Consider the following 14,483-nt stretch of genomic DNA (forward strand, 5'->3'; position numbering starts at 1 on the left):
CTGTTGGATTTGAAAGCATTGGTGACCTTAGCAAGAAGGGTTTCAGAGCAGAGGTGGGTTGAAAATTTGGCTGCACTGAGTTGACAACTAAATAGATGGCAATAAGGGGAGACAGCGAGTAAGGGGAATTTTTTTAAAAGAAGTTGCTTATAAAAGAAAGAAAAGAAATGGTGTAGCATTTGGAAGGGGATTTGGATTCAAGACAAAGTTTCTTCCACTTACAAAGATCAAAGATACTGGAGCCCTTTTGAATATGAAATGGAATGATTTGACATGAGCCTTCCAATGCCTGTCCCAGATTCAAAGGGCCTGGATGCACAAAGATAGATGGGTACTCTCTGAGAACCTCTCAGAACTGAAGATCGCAGTCTCAGTAGTGTGCCCCAGGAGGCATTTCTATTTTCATTTGTTATTGCCTAACCCTTACAACTCTTGAGTTATTAAAAGGTCAACTCTGAATCAAGCTTTCCTTATCAAACTATTAATGCAGTATTAGTCTTCCCTGGATGGTTATAAACTAAGACAGAAATTAAATTTGGCCTAATATTATTATTTAAAAATAAAACTGAATAGAAAAAGAAAAATTATGAGAAAAAAATAATCCCTGATGAAGCAATCCTGTCCATTTTCTGTTTCCATTCCCCATTATTTGGGGAGAAAAATAGTTTACCCTTTTTGTTAAGGGATCTGGTAGGTCCCAGTGCTTTTGGGAAATGAGGAAAGTGATCTTGGTCTAGGATCTGACACTATCCCTGTAACAGAGTATAGACTAAGTTTTAGTATTTTTTGAAAGTAAGAATAAAGCTTCTGCCTTAAAAAGTTACCTTCTAAGAATGAAATGGGAATTGATTTGGAGGGAGACTACCCTTTGTTCTGGAAAGAGCTATCCTTTATAGATACCTAGTTTATAATTTTCTTTAGTATTTATTTATTTTAGAGAGAGATAGAGGGAGGTGTGGGAAGGACAGAGAGAGAGGGAGACACAGAATCTGAAGCAGGCTCCAGGCTCTGAGCTGTCAGCACAGAGCCCAGGTTGGGGCTCAAACCCACAGATCACAAGATCATGAACTGAGCCAAAGTCAGACACTTAATCGACTGAGCCACCCAGGCGCCCCTATAGATTCCTAGTTTAGAAGAAACCCTTCAAGGAAAAGAAGTGTTTATACTGATAGTACTGTTCTTATCCAGATTTATTTGGATTGGCCATGTAAACATATATTTTTTTGCTCTAGATGCCCCTGAGTGTTGGGTTAAGTTTGGGGTGGGCACTGACCATGTAGAATAATGTTTTTCATAGTATGATCATTGGACCCCTCACATCAGCATCACTAGGGAGTTTGCTAAAAATGCATAGTCCTGGATGCTACTGCAGACCCATTAGATTAGAATCTTTGTAGATGCGTCCACAGAAATGAATATTCAACAAACTTTCCGTATGATTCTTATCAGTTGTGTTCTCCTAAATGTTTAACTCTTGGCTTTTGGAGTAGGATGGAGGGAGAAGCCCTGATTTCTATTATTTACAAATTTCTCATTCTCTACCTCAAAAAGAGAAGGTACAATAATAATTAAAAAGAAAACCTCATGGCAATAAAGGGGAGTTTGGTGAGTGTTTTTCTTTTCTATCAAGGACTATTTTCACTACTTTGCAGTTCAGGCTTGCAGCTGACATTTATATTTAGCAAGCTCTGCTTTCACCTTGCCTCCTCTTTTCTCAGAAAACAGATATAAGTCTTTCTGTTTGATAGTTGCTGCCAGTCATGTCTCTCCTCCTCTTCTCCCTCCAGCCAATCCATCTCTTTTCAGTGCATCTGTCCCTTCTCCCCATAGTACGTTTTGGATGCCTATGTTATATCTGTAGCTTTGTCTTGAAACATGACAAAGCTGGGATTTCCAGGGCTGCTTCTCCACCCTCCCTCCTTAAAATATTTATGTTAAAAAAGGGACCATAGAAAGGCGGGAACCTAGAAACTGATTAGACCCAGGAGAGGGAGGCTGCTGCCTTAAACTGGAAGCTCATCAGCTCATCTCTTCAGTGCAAAGAGAAGTCACTAAAAATTCTTCACATCCACCAGGGTGTCACACACATTGCCTCCTTCAACCTGAGGCTGACCTCAGAGCTGACTTGCAATCTTATCACCCACCTCATCACCCTGTCACCTGATAATGCATCCCTGTCACATTCTTCTCAATAAACCTTATAATATCTGCTCTTCTCAACACCTGGGGCCCAACCCCTGGGCAATCATCTCAGAAAGATGACCCTGAAGTTCCTTTCATCTGTTACAGAATTAACATGATACATCAGTGTCCTTTTCTTTTCCCAGTAGGTTATGAGTTTGTTGGTTACAGAGCCCAATGGCATGAGGAGTTTAAGGATCTGAATTGTTTATCCTGACTCATCCTGCAGTGGGACTTCAACCAAAGAGCTTAACAGTTCAGACCTCAGTGTTTCTAGCTATGAAAGACAAATAGTGCATAATAAAGCTCCCTTCAACCATGCTCACACACTTATAGATATTTTTAAAGCATAAATAGTGACAGAAGTTTTGTCAGTTCAGGATCAATTCTTTGGTTGACTAGAGAGAGAACAAAGCTGGAAATGGTTTAGTATGCCATGTACAGGTTTCATGTTTTCAGAGCTCTGTTTAAGTGCTTTGTATGAATCATTCCACTCATTCTTCCTAACAACCCTGTGAAGATTTTATAGACGAGAAAACTAAGGTTCAGAAGACTTGATGTAATATAGATAGAGCTGGAATTCAAACTCAAATAACTGGCTTTCCCTAATAACCCTCAACTTCAATGTCTCAGACATAAGTAACTCTTCTATATCAAGATCTTTCTCTTGAACTTCAGATTTTATGTCCAAGTACCCATTGGGCATTGCTATTCTTTGGAGGCTGCATTGCAAGACAAAGGCTCTGATCTGGTAACTGCTTACACATTTGGCCTTATCATATGCCCCTCTCCCTCTCATACTTTGTCTTGAGCCCTACTGAACTACTTACAGTTTGGCAAAAACACATGCTCTGATAGATCCTGTGTACCCCCCCCACCCCCCTAACATCTTTCCTTTGAGATCAAAGCATATTCACAACTACCAGAAGTGCTGACTGTTGTCCACTGATAGCTGAGAATTTCTGAAGGAATTGCCTTCTACCAAAGGGAGATGCCATGCAGAAAGTCACAACTCACTCCAGAAGCAGCCTGCATATCATGACTGGTCAGTGCAGGGGTATAAAGCCCAATCCTCAAAATGGACAACTGTGGAGGCCATTCCAAATCAGAACTTCTCCCATAGGATTGGCTGAGTCCTTGTTGGAACTGCATTGCTGTTCAAACATTTCCCTCTGCCTAACCCTGCTCCTCTTCCTCCTTTCCATTTTTTTCCCTAAGAGCCCTCTCCATAAATCTGTATTCACATCTTTGCTACACAGTCTGTTTCCTGGGAAGTCTGACCTAAAACAGTTGTTACCAGAATTGTCTTAGCAGCTTTAAAGTGGGATTTTTGAACTATATTATCCTTTGCCTAGCTGGAAGTAAGGACTCCATTACTGGTAGAAAGTGGAATTTTGATAACTCCCAGAATGCTAGAACAATGAAAAAGTTACATCTTTCATCAGTGGTAAACTGGGATGGAAACTGAAAGAATGTACTGGCAGGTATACTGTCTCAGGCAATTGAGAGGTTCTGGGAAAGTAGTAAATATAGAGACCATGGAATCACATGGCTTTGTCTGGATGTTATCAGGCATTAGAGAAAGGCAATGAAGGACTAAGAGTGATTAATCTCAAATGTAGGGCAAAGTGACAGGGCCAGAAGGCCTGAGGGTAGAAAATCTGAGGACCAAACCTAGAATGTGATTTTAAGTATCTGTATCCAGAAAAGATTAATTTGTCAACCTGGCAAATCTGCTTCACCAGGTTCAGGGCCTTAACTGCAAAGAGGCTCTGAGGCTCTGAGGCTCTGAGATTTGGAATAGCGTTATTTGGGTTGATGCCTTTGGAAATCTTGAAACCTCAACTTCCTCTGAACCCACAGAAGCACCCTATTCCTTCATGCTAAAAGCTATCACATCATTTTGCTTGCAAGATTGCAAAATAACATAACATATACTCCCACAGCTCCCTTCCTCCCCTCTACCTCCATCTATCTCCACTTTCCCTCTTGGCAACCAGACCAATAGCTAGCTTCAAGATACAACATAACAGGCTGGGGAAGTGTTTGGTCTGTCTACTAGCAAAAGAAAGGAACTATACACTAAAGAGCTGCAGGACCTGGCCAACACATATCAATAAGACCAGGAGAGAAAGTATGATCTTGACCCTGAGTCAAGGTGGAAGGTGTGGTGGAATGAGGGCAAAACATAAATTTGGATGAGGGAGAATTTATATGGAACTTTCTCCATTGATGGAGGACTTAATGCCCAGTCAAAGACCCAGGAGACAGTGCTAACATGTAGCTAGAATGGTTCTTAGAAGCTTGAAAAAGCTTTGGTACGCACTAAGAATACCAGAACTTCTCTGGCACATATTGAAAGAAGAGATCAAAGGTTTTAGAGAAATGGGTGTGCTAGAGTAGATGTACTATGTAAACCAGAAGATCCATCTGTTAACCATGTTTCACATAAGGGTTCACTGGACACTTCATTTACCAGAGGGATGAGAAGGGCATCAGCATAAATGAAATTCTCAGTAGTGGCTGTCCTCTGTAGGCTAAGGCTGATGGTGGAAGATGCTGGTGTAGAATTGGGAACCCTGAGAACAATGAAGAAGATGTCAAAATAATAGAGGCCAGGTGCTGGTACTTCACTATCAAAAGCAAGGTAGTCACAATGATCATAATGAATAGCCAGTCTGAGTAATAGCCAGGGAGGCCTGACCCACAAAGGGCCAAGGAGATGGTAAATAGAACACAGTGTACCACAGGCAGTCAAAAAAGTTATGCTCTGTGTATGTAATCAAAGGAGTCACAGATAAATAATCAGGAGGTTAAGAGAACTTACCCTGATAAAAAGGTCAAAATCGCTTATTCAGTTTCTGGAACCTGAGTCAGTTCTCTCAGGCCCACATCCCATGGCTTAAAGAACAAGTCAGATAGATCTGCAGAAGGGAGAGACCCTTTATTAAGCATATATGGTAATGATTCACTTAGTACTTCCTCAAAGTACCTATGACTATTAGAATAATAATTTCCCATGAGAAAATGGGAATCCAGTCACTTGAGTAGATTTGTAGACAGGGTCTAAGTTAACAGTGATATCCAAAGTATCATTGTGTCATCAATTAGAGTAGGAGCATATAGGAGCCAATTAATAAGTGGAAGCCTTGTCTAGTTGTATCTCACAGTGAGTTCACTAGGTATATGGACTCACTGCATAATCATTTCTCTGATTCCCAGATGTAAAATTGGAATGGACATACTTGGTAGTTGGAAGAATTGCTATATTGGTTGTCTTTGGACTGGCACGTGCCTCTTTCAACCACCCAAGATTACTATCCTATCTGTGAGCAAACTAGTGGATTCATGGTTGGTATCATGTCCTCTATCTGGGTCATTAGTATGACTTTTACAAAAAACAAACAGGTGGGTCTTTGAAGATGATAGTGGACTTCTGCAAACTCGATCAACTATTAGTCCCAGTTACATCTGCTATGCTGGGTGAGGTATCTTTGCTAGAGTAGATTAACACAGCCTCATATCCATAATATATAGCAATTAATCTGACAATGGGATATTTTCCATCCCTCTTAGGAAGAAGGATCAGAAGTAGTTGTGTTCATGTGGAATGAACAGCTGTATATAATGGCCTTGCCCCAGGCTATGTTAGCTTTCTTGTCCTCTGTTAGAATACAATGCAAAGGGACCTAGACTCTTTATTCTTCAGAACATTATCAGTCCACTGTATCATTGACATGTCACTTGGACTGCATGAAGAAGAAGTGGCAAGTACACTGGAGGCCTTGGTAAGACACCTGCACTCTAAAGGATTGAAGAGAAATCTAATGAAAAGTCAGGGCTCTGCATTTATGTTTTTAAGGAGTAGAGTCATCTAGGACAGGCCAGAATATTCCTTCCAAAGAAAAGGAAAGTCTAGTGCATCTTGTATTAAGATTAACTCATCTTCTTCCACCCTTAAGAAAGAAGCACAACACTTTTAAGGCCTTTTTTGGATGCTGGGGATGGCATATTTCATACTTGGAAATACTGTTTCAACCCTTTCACCAAGTGACACAGAAAGACTACTTGCTTTGATTCAGGCCCAAAGCAGGAAAGGGCTTTGCAGCAAGTCTGGCACAGATGGTCCTACAGAACTAATCGTAGGTATCTGCGGTGGGAAAAGATGTTGTTTGGGGTTTGTGGTCAGCCCCAACTGACAAATTGCAAGATGGACTCTTAAGATTCTAGAGCGAACCCATGCCATCTGTAGTAAACAGCTAGAGACCAAAATATCATTTGCAAAATAATTCTTGCCATGCACCTGGGAACTAGTAGGAAAAAAATCATGGGATATCAATTTACCATGCAGCCAGGACTGCCTATCATGAGCTGGGTCTTTTAGACCCAGCAAATCATAAAGCCACTGTAAGATGGAAGTGACATATTGGATTGGGAAAAAAGAAAGTCAGAAGGCACAAGTAAACTGCAGGTAGCACAGACCTCTATATGGATTACTGTTACAGTGACACCTCTCTCTCAGCTCATACCTATGGCCACATGTGGCATGGAGGTGGGGAGGTGTGTGGAAAGGGTTGGTTGGCCAACTGGCATAGGAGGAAAAAGACAAACTGGGTTCATTGGTGAATTGGCTTTGTATGTGGGTCCAAGCTGAAAATGTATTGCTGCTAACTATAGCTCCATTCAGGGGTGCCCTGAGAGTCAGCAATATGGGCCAATCCTCCTAATGAGTAGAGCGTTTAGATGGTCACAGCTGTTTATCCACCTTTTTGAGTGGGATGGGGGTAAAGAAAGAAATGGCTGGAGGTAAGAATAAATAGGAACTTATAGGAAGTGACCTGCTTGATTGATTGGGGAATTGGAAGGAGAAAAATAAACCATAGAAAAGGAGGTCTGGCAAAGAGGCAGAAGAGATGAAATTTGAATATCTTTGCATGTCATGATAATCCCCAGTAAAGAGCAATCACCAAGGAAGAGGCACTAAGAAGCCAAGTACACAAAATGACTCAGCCAGTTGATGTTATCCAGCTTCTGTTATAAGGCACTCCAGTGCATAATGGATGCATAAATGGACTGACTAGTCATTGTCAAGGAATTGACTCAGTGGCATTGGTCATCATTAACTAAGGCTGATCAAGCTACTGCCACTGCTAATTCTCCAACCTGCCAGCAACAGAGACCAATGTTGAGTCTCTATGAGCATCATACCCAGAGTACACCAACCAGCTACTTGGTGGTTAGTTGATTACAATGTAATCTTTCTATCCTGGAAATTAGTGATTCCTCTTGACTGGGAAAGACACATATTCTGGGATAACTTTCTTGTCCTTCCTGCAGGGTCTCTTCCAGTACCACCTTAAGAAGGTTTGCAGAAATATTTGATCTACCCACAGTATATACTGTATAGCATAGGCTCAGACCAAACACAGTTGCAGCAATGGGGACATGATCATGTATCCATTGGGCCTATTACATTCTGCACTAATTGGAAGTTGTAGGTCTGAGAGATGATGGAATTTTTTTAAAGAGCAGCTGAGGTGCTAGCTTGCAGATGATAGTCTATATGAGAATGAGGCACCATCTTTCAGGATACAGTGTCAAAGACCAGTATATGGTTCTGTTCCCCAGTGAGTCCAGGATAAGTAATCCACTTATCAGTCCCAGTGACTCAGCTGAGAAATGTATTATTCTCAACTATGAACATTTAGGCTCTGTGCATCCTAGAATGTCTCATTGCTCCTTTAAGAGTCCCACTATAAGCTCTGACTACTACATGGTAACTTAAGTCTCCTTATGCCAAGAGTTTAGCAAGAAAGGAAGGGAAGCACAATATTGGCAGGGGTAATTGACCTGATCATTAGGAGGAGGTAAGGCTACTATTAAACAATAGGGTCTAGAAAGAATAAAGTTGGTACTTGTAATCTACTCTACTGACTTTAGTTGAGAAATGAACAAGTATAGCAGCTGCAGCATGGAATGGTTACCAGGCGCCAAGGGACTCAGGGATGAATGTCCAAGTCACCTCACTAGGTAAGCCACCTAGACCAACAGAAGTGCCAGACTAGGGTGAGAGGAATCTAGAATGGACTGTAGAAGAAGGAGACAATGAGTGTCAGTTTCAACCTTAAGACCAACTGTGTTGGAAAAGCCTGTCATTGGCCTTACTTTCATCTTGTAAATTTCTCCAAAAAGAGATACTACCCAGACACTTGAAGGAGCTCTTTTCAGATGGGGTGACTTACTATATGAATCATGTGACTCCAAGTGGTTTGAGGGTGGCCTATATTGGATATAACACTTAAATCCCCTTTTCAGAAGCAATGTATTCACCCCCACAGTTGCTGCTGATAGCCTATAGCTTATATGCTCTCTTGAAATTGTCCTAGGTTGAAGGGACTTGCCTTGTCAAGGCCACAGCCCATCTTAGGAGCCATCCAATCTAATCATTTGATGATGCAAGGGTGCAAAGTTTCAGCCTTCTTGTCATGATGTGAACAAATCTTGAAATATCCCAGCTCCAAACCTCCTATGGCTCTGAACTCTAGGGCTCCCATAGGTTTCTGTCAGTTTCTCCTTTTACCCAGTCCTCTTCTCTCATTCTTTTATTGGTGGTGTTCTGTAAAGTACTCCCTAATAAATAACCTGCATGCAAATATATACCTCAGAGTCTATTTTCCAGGCAACTGGACCTAAGGTAAGTGCTCTTACTGCTTTCAGGGTTTTCAGTATGCTAATACCTCTGCTTGAAGTGCACTTGACTATCCTCAGCTTTACCTAAGCCAGTGATTTTCAACTCTTCCTCCCCATTAAAATTATTTAATTGCTTAAAAAAATAACAATGCCAAAAACCTATCCTCAGAGCAATGAAATCAGAATCTCTGGGCATGAAGCCCTAACATCTATATTTTTCAGAGACTCCCTTGGTGTTTCTGATGCATAATAATGGTTTAAAACTAATGATCTTAAAAATGCCTGCTTACCTTTTGGATATCAACTAGCTATCACTTCTTCTGAGAAGTTCTCATGATCCAATTCCTTAAGGTTTGGACACTTACAGTTCTCTGTGCTTGCCTCTATTTGGGGTCTTATCACACTGTAATTTCTTGCTTACTGATCATTTTTGCCCACCTGACTATGAACTCTTTGAGAGAGAGGGAGAGAGAGAGAGAGAGAGAGAGAGAGAGAGAGAGAGAGAGATTATGTCTTAATCATTACAGTAACCCTAATGAATAGCCCTGTGTCTGGCATATACATCTTTCTCTCTACATATGTTTAATAAGTAGATTTGGGAGTCACTAGCATTCAGATGGTAACAAAAGCTGGGAATGAGGATGAGATTACTATGGAAAGGTGTATAACTGTCAATCTCTTTTACATATGGGAACTCCTTTTTAACATTAAAGTTTTAATTATAACAGAAATTCCAACATATGTTTTAAACAATTAAAACACATATGTGAGAAACTTAGTACACTTATTTTTTTCAGACTGTTCACATTTGGTTTCAAGGGCTTCTTTTGATTATACAGAAGTCTGCTCAAGAATTTCTCTATAGGAGAGCAGGAACCAGGACAGAATACTTGGAACACTGATGCGTAAGAGTGAATGGAAAAAGAAGTGGTTGCAAAGGACAAAGAGAAGGATGGACCTGAGATTAGTAAAGACCACTCAAAATGTTGCAGGAGCAAGGGAAGAGGGAATGTTAGCTGCTAACACCCAGAAAGGTTAGATAACAATAGGTTTGGCTATGGATTTCACCTTTTAGCTTTCTTTCTTCCCTTACCCCAACCACACCCTTTCTGAGCAGAGTGGGTTACCAACACCCTGTGTTGGCCCTTTAACCTTTAATAAACAACTCTTTGCATATTGGGACAATCAGATTCCCTTCCTTGCCTCTCTTGAGAATTTGAATAAGATGATGTAAGAATGGGATAGTTAACTGTAGAAACAAAGCTGAAAGAAACTGCATAGTGGACTATGAAGTAGAACCTGGTAATAAAAGCAGAGGCTGTAATTCGAAAACAAATTCGTAGACCAGAGGAATAAATAAGCAAGAGGCTGGGAAAGGAGGTTGAAGTTGATGGGCAAAGAAGCCGAGGCCCAATAAGAGAGAACGATTCATACAGTACATTAGAGAGGCAGCTGGTATAAAGCGGGGCTCCCTGATGCTGCCCTTCCCTCTCCCAGTCCCAGTTCCGGTCAATATCCTGGGTATTACAGCCAACTCTCCTCTTCTTCAGATAATCTGAAGGAGACCCCTATCCTTGTGATCAAAATAACCTAATTAAAATAGCAAGCCAGAGTAAGAACGCAAGTTTTGTGCTCCCAGTCCAGCAATCTTTCCATTACATCTATTTGCTTTCACACTTGCCTGGGCCTTGCTTCTCTGCTTCCTGACCAATTTTCCCTATATAATCTACTGTGAGTAGGGGAGGAGGCAAGCAGTCCTAAGTTACAATTCATAAAATCTATACTATGAATTATGCCTTCTATTATTAAGATGACTCAAAAACAATCAGACATTGTCAACTCGTTGCTAGTTTAAAAAATTTTACTATTGGTGTGCCTGGGTGGCTCAGTTGGTTAAGCATCCGATTTTGGCTCAGGTCACAATCTCATGTCTCTTGGATTCCAGCCCCGCATAGGGCTCTATGCTGATAGCTAGGAGCCTGGAGCCTGCTTCAGATTCTGTGTCTGCCTCTCTCTCTCTGCCCCTCCCCTGCTCATGGTCTGTCTCTCTCTCAAAATTAAACAAACATTAAAAAAAAAATTTTTTTTAATTTACTTTTATCCCATGTTGACTGCTATTGCATAAACAAGTTATCAATCATCTTATTTGTGTGAGTATGGCTGGATTTTCCTTACAACTGTGTGTTTTATACATGTGCAAACTAGTACAGTGACCCACAAGAGTTAGTGTTAGCTCTAATAATTAATAACTTATACAGAGATCTACCCAAGAATCTCTCTAGAAGGAAAGTAGGAACCAGGACAGAACTTTTGGAACACTGATACATAAAAGTAGGTAGAAAACGAAGTGGCTATAAAGGACAGAGAGAGGGATGAGCCAGAGATATGGATAAGTGTAAAAGTATAAGCATAAGTGTAAAAGTATTACTTATAAGTTAAGTCACCCAGAGAAGTAGAACCTGTAGGAAATTACATCAAGAGATTTATTGGAGGAAATTGGCTTGTGCAATTTTGGGGGCTAGCTAAGCAATTCTACAGTCTAGAGGACAGGCTGAGAACCCCTAGGCATGGGCTGAAGGTGATGTTGACAGGCAAAATTCCTTCTTAATTAGGGAGTCTCAGCTCTGCTCCTAAGACATTTCAACTGTTAGTCAATTCTACCCAGATTATCTGGGATAATCTCCCTTATATAAATTTAATTTATTCGTTCCACTGAGGGAGCCACTGAGGAGCAGCAGCAATGGTTCTGCACTACCCTGTGGTCATGGGCCTCAACAAGGGCCACAAGGTTACTAAGAATGTGAGCAAGCTGGGGTGCCTGGGTGGCTCAGTTGGTTAAATGACTGACTTTGGCTCAGATCATGATCTTACAGTTCGTGGGACTGAGCCCCCCTGTGTCTCCCCCTCTCTGCCCCTCCCCTGCTTTGCTTGCATGCTTGCATTCTCTCTCTCTCTCTCTCTCTCTCTCTCTCTCTCTCTCTAATACATACATACATACATTAAAAAAAAAAAAAAAGAATGTAAGCAAGCTAAGGCACAGTTGCAGTCGCAGGCACCTTACCAAACACATCAAGTTTGTGTGGGACATGAAAAGCTTCACCTCATACAAGTGGTATGTGTGCCATGGAGCTGTTCAAGGTCTCCAAGGCCAAATACTTCTTCAAGTTCGTCAAGAAAAGGGCGGGACATATGTGACAAGAGGAAGAAAGAGTTGCTGAGCAATGTTCCTGGCAGCCATGAGGAAAGCTGCAGCTAAGAAGGACCGAACCCCTCCCCTCTGTATGTAATAAAGACTTTTTGGAACTTAAAATAATAAAATAAAAGAAAATAAACTTCTGGGGTGGCTGGGTGGCTCAGTCGGTTAAGCGTCTGACTTTGGCTCAGGTCATGATCTCGTGGTCTGTGAGTTTGAGAGCCTGGAGCCTGCTTTGGATTCTGTGTGCCCCTCTCTCTCTCTGCCCCTCCCCCACTTGCATTCTGTCTGTCTCTCTCTCAAAATAATAAATAAACATTAAAAAAAATAAACTTCTTCTGGGCTTTAATACATCTACAAGATAAGATACCTTCGCAGTTTTATTGAATAACTGGGGACTGTAGTCTAGACAAGTTGACATATCAAAGGATCATCATAAGCATCGTAGACAAGGCCTTTATGTAAATGTAAAATCTTTTGTTATGAGAAAGGTAGTAATTTTACTTCTCTAAGTTTTAATTTTCTCGGGGGGGGAAAAAGTGAGCATATTTGATGTGATTGATTTTTTTAAATTTGATCAAAATTTATTTATTCATTCATGTGCCTATAATGCACTGGACTAGACACACTCATTCATTTCATCAGCAAATTGATTCTGTCAGTTCTTCCTTCAAAGTATATTAGAATCCTACTACTGCCTTTTTTACTGTTACCATCCTGTGCCAAGTCACTATCTCCTCTTTTCTGGATTATTGTAATCACATTCTTAATTGGTCTTCCTGCCTCTCACCAATCCCCACTGTAATTTAGCCTCCATATAGCACCTAGTGTAATTCTTTAAAAATCAAGACAGATCTTATTATTTCTCTGGTTAAATCCTCCAAACAGTCCCTTCATCACTCAAAGAAAAGCCCAAGTCCTTTCTATGGCCTGTGCATTCCTTCCTGATCAGAGCCCACTGCCGTATTCTTGTCACCCAACTGGTTCACCTTCTTTTATTCCAGTATCATAAGGCTCCTTACTTTTGCTCCAACACCCAAAAAGTATTACCACTGCAGGACCTTTGTACATACTTTTCTCTCTAGCCAGAATGAGAAATCTTCTTTGTTTGCTTCCTTCCTTCAGGCATCAGCATAATTGTCAACTTTGCATAGTGGTCTTTCTTGGTTACCCCTTAATAAATATCATCCTCTTGCAATGTCATAATATCTCCTTTCTCTGGGTTATTTTCTGCATCTATCACTCAGTCAGCTTTGTTTACTGCAGTGCCTAGAACAGTGCCTGGGATGTGTCTGGCATTCAAAAATATATTTGTTGAATGAATGAAGTGAAAAAAAATGTCTGCTTGTGAGAGTCAGGAAAAAAAAATCAGAATTCTATCTGAGCACTTGACAGTGGTTTTGTGTTGAAAAAAGTCCTCTCTATATCAAATTTGGCAGGGAATTCTCTGCTTTTTCTCTTTATTGAATGGTATTGTGATGTCATTTCTCCCATGACCATTCATTGAATAGGTGTTTCTATGGTTACAGTGTTATTTCTAGTCAGAATCCTGCTGAGGAGAAACCTGAATTTGGTATCCCAAATTCAGTAAGTCAAGATTCCCTTGATATACTATTAAGATACAGATGGATTTTCACAAATCAACTTCCTGCGTCATTCACCAAATTATTGGAACGGTAGAGTGGAAGACATATTTGGGGGTTAACTCCAGAGTTCTGGAAAACAGCATTGTAGGAGGTAGACAAAATGAGTTACTAATACATTTGCTCATTAGTGAGGGTCCCAATGAAATCAATCCAATTTCACCTTGCTTCCCACCACTAGAGCCCTGGTATACCAGTTGCCTTTATACCTATCAAGCTGTGGATTCCTTAAGCTGCTTATTCTTTCTGTTCTATTCTGGGGATAGGAATAAAAGTACAGATGGGTATACCTCTAGAGCCTAATTTGTAAGTTTACCCCAGAAAACAAGTGAAGTATGGCTAATGTTGACATTCACTGAGTACATGGGAGCTGGCTGTGTTAGAACATCACAGAGAAGCTAACCATGCAATTTAGACCAAGTCTTAGCTCCTTAAACTCAATTTCTACATAGCCAGCATAGAGAACCATGGAGAAGATAACAAATTTTATGTTTAGCTTTGTCTCATTTTTCTTTTTGGTGCCCTTTCTTCTATCCTAGCTGCCCTTCTTCCCACCCATCTCCAGTCTAGCTCCTATTACTCACAAACTGCCAAGGGGTGAACCATATACAGTTCTGTTGTTAATGAATTATGAAAATGTGAAAACGTTTAATTTTAGTCAACACAAAATGCGAAAACATTTCTGTAGCTATACCGATATCTTCATGAAATCTTTAAGGAACGTTGCTAAATGCAAATTAATTTGCATATGTATGACCCAAATGAAATGACTATCA

General features: G+C 40.6%; 1 long non-coding RNA gene across 3 annotated transcripts in view; it reads right to left on the reverse strand.

Annotated features, from left to right (window-relative positions):
* LOC122230488 overlaps nt 1-13,493 on the reverse strand; it is a 115,593-nt gene extending 102,100 nt beyond the window's left edge. For 2 of the 3 annotated variants that reach the window (XR_006207467.1, XR_006207465.1), the window contains exon 1: nt 13,138-13,493. This is a non-coding gene — a long non-coding RNA (uncharacterized LOC122230488). Of the gene's footprint in view, nt 1-4,657; nt 4,761-5,008; nt 5,106-13,137 lie in introns of all 3 variants that reach the window. The other variant, XR_006207466.1, reaches the window with a different exon arrangement.
* Nucleotides 13,494-14,483: the final 990 nt, after the last annotated feature.

The sequence above is a fragment of the Panthera tigris genome, chromosome C2, assembly GCF_018350195.1.
Source record: "Panthera tigris isolate Pti1 chromosome C2, P.tigris_Pti1_mat1.1, whole genome shotgun sequence".
In the NCBI taxonomy this organism is placed as follows: domain Eukaryota; kingdom Metazoa; phylum Chordata; class Mammalia; order Carnivora; family Felidae; genus Panthera; species Panthera tigris.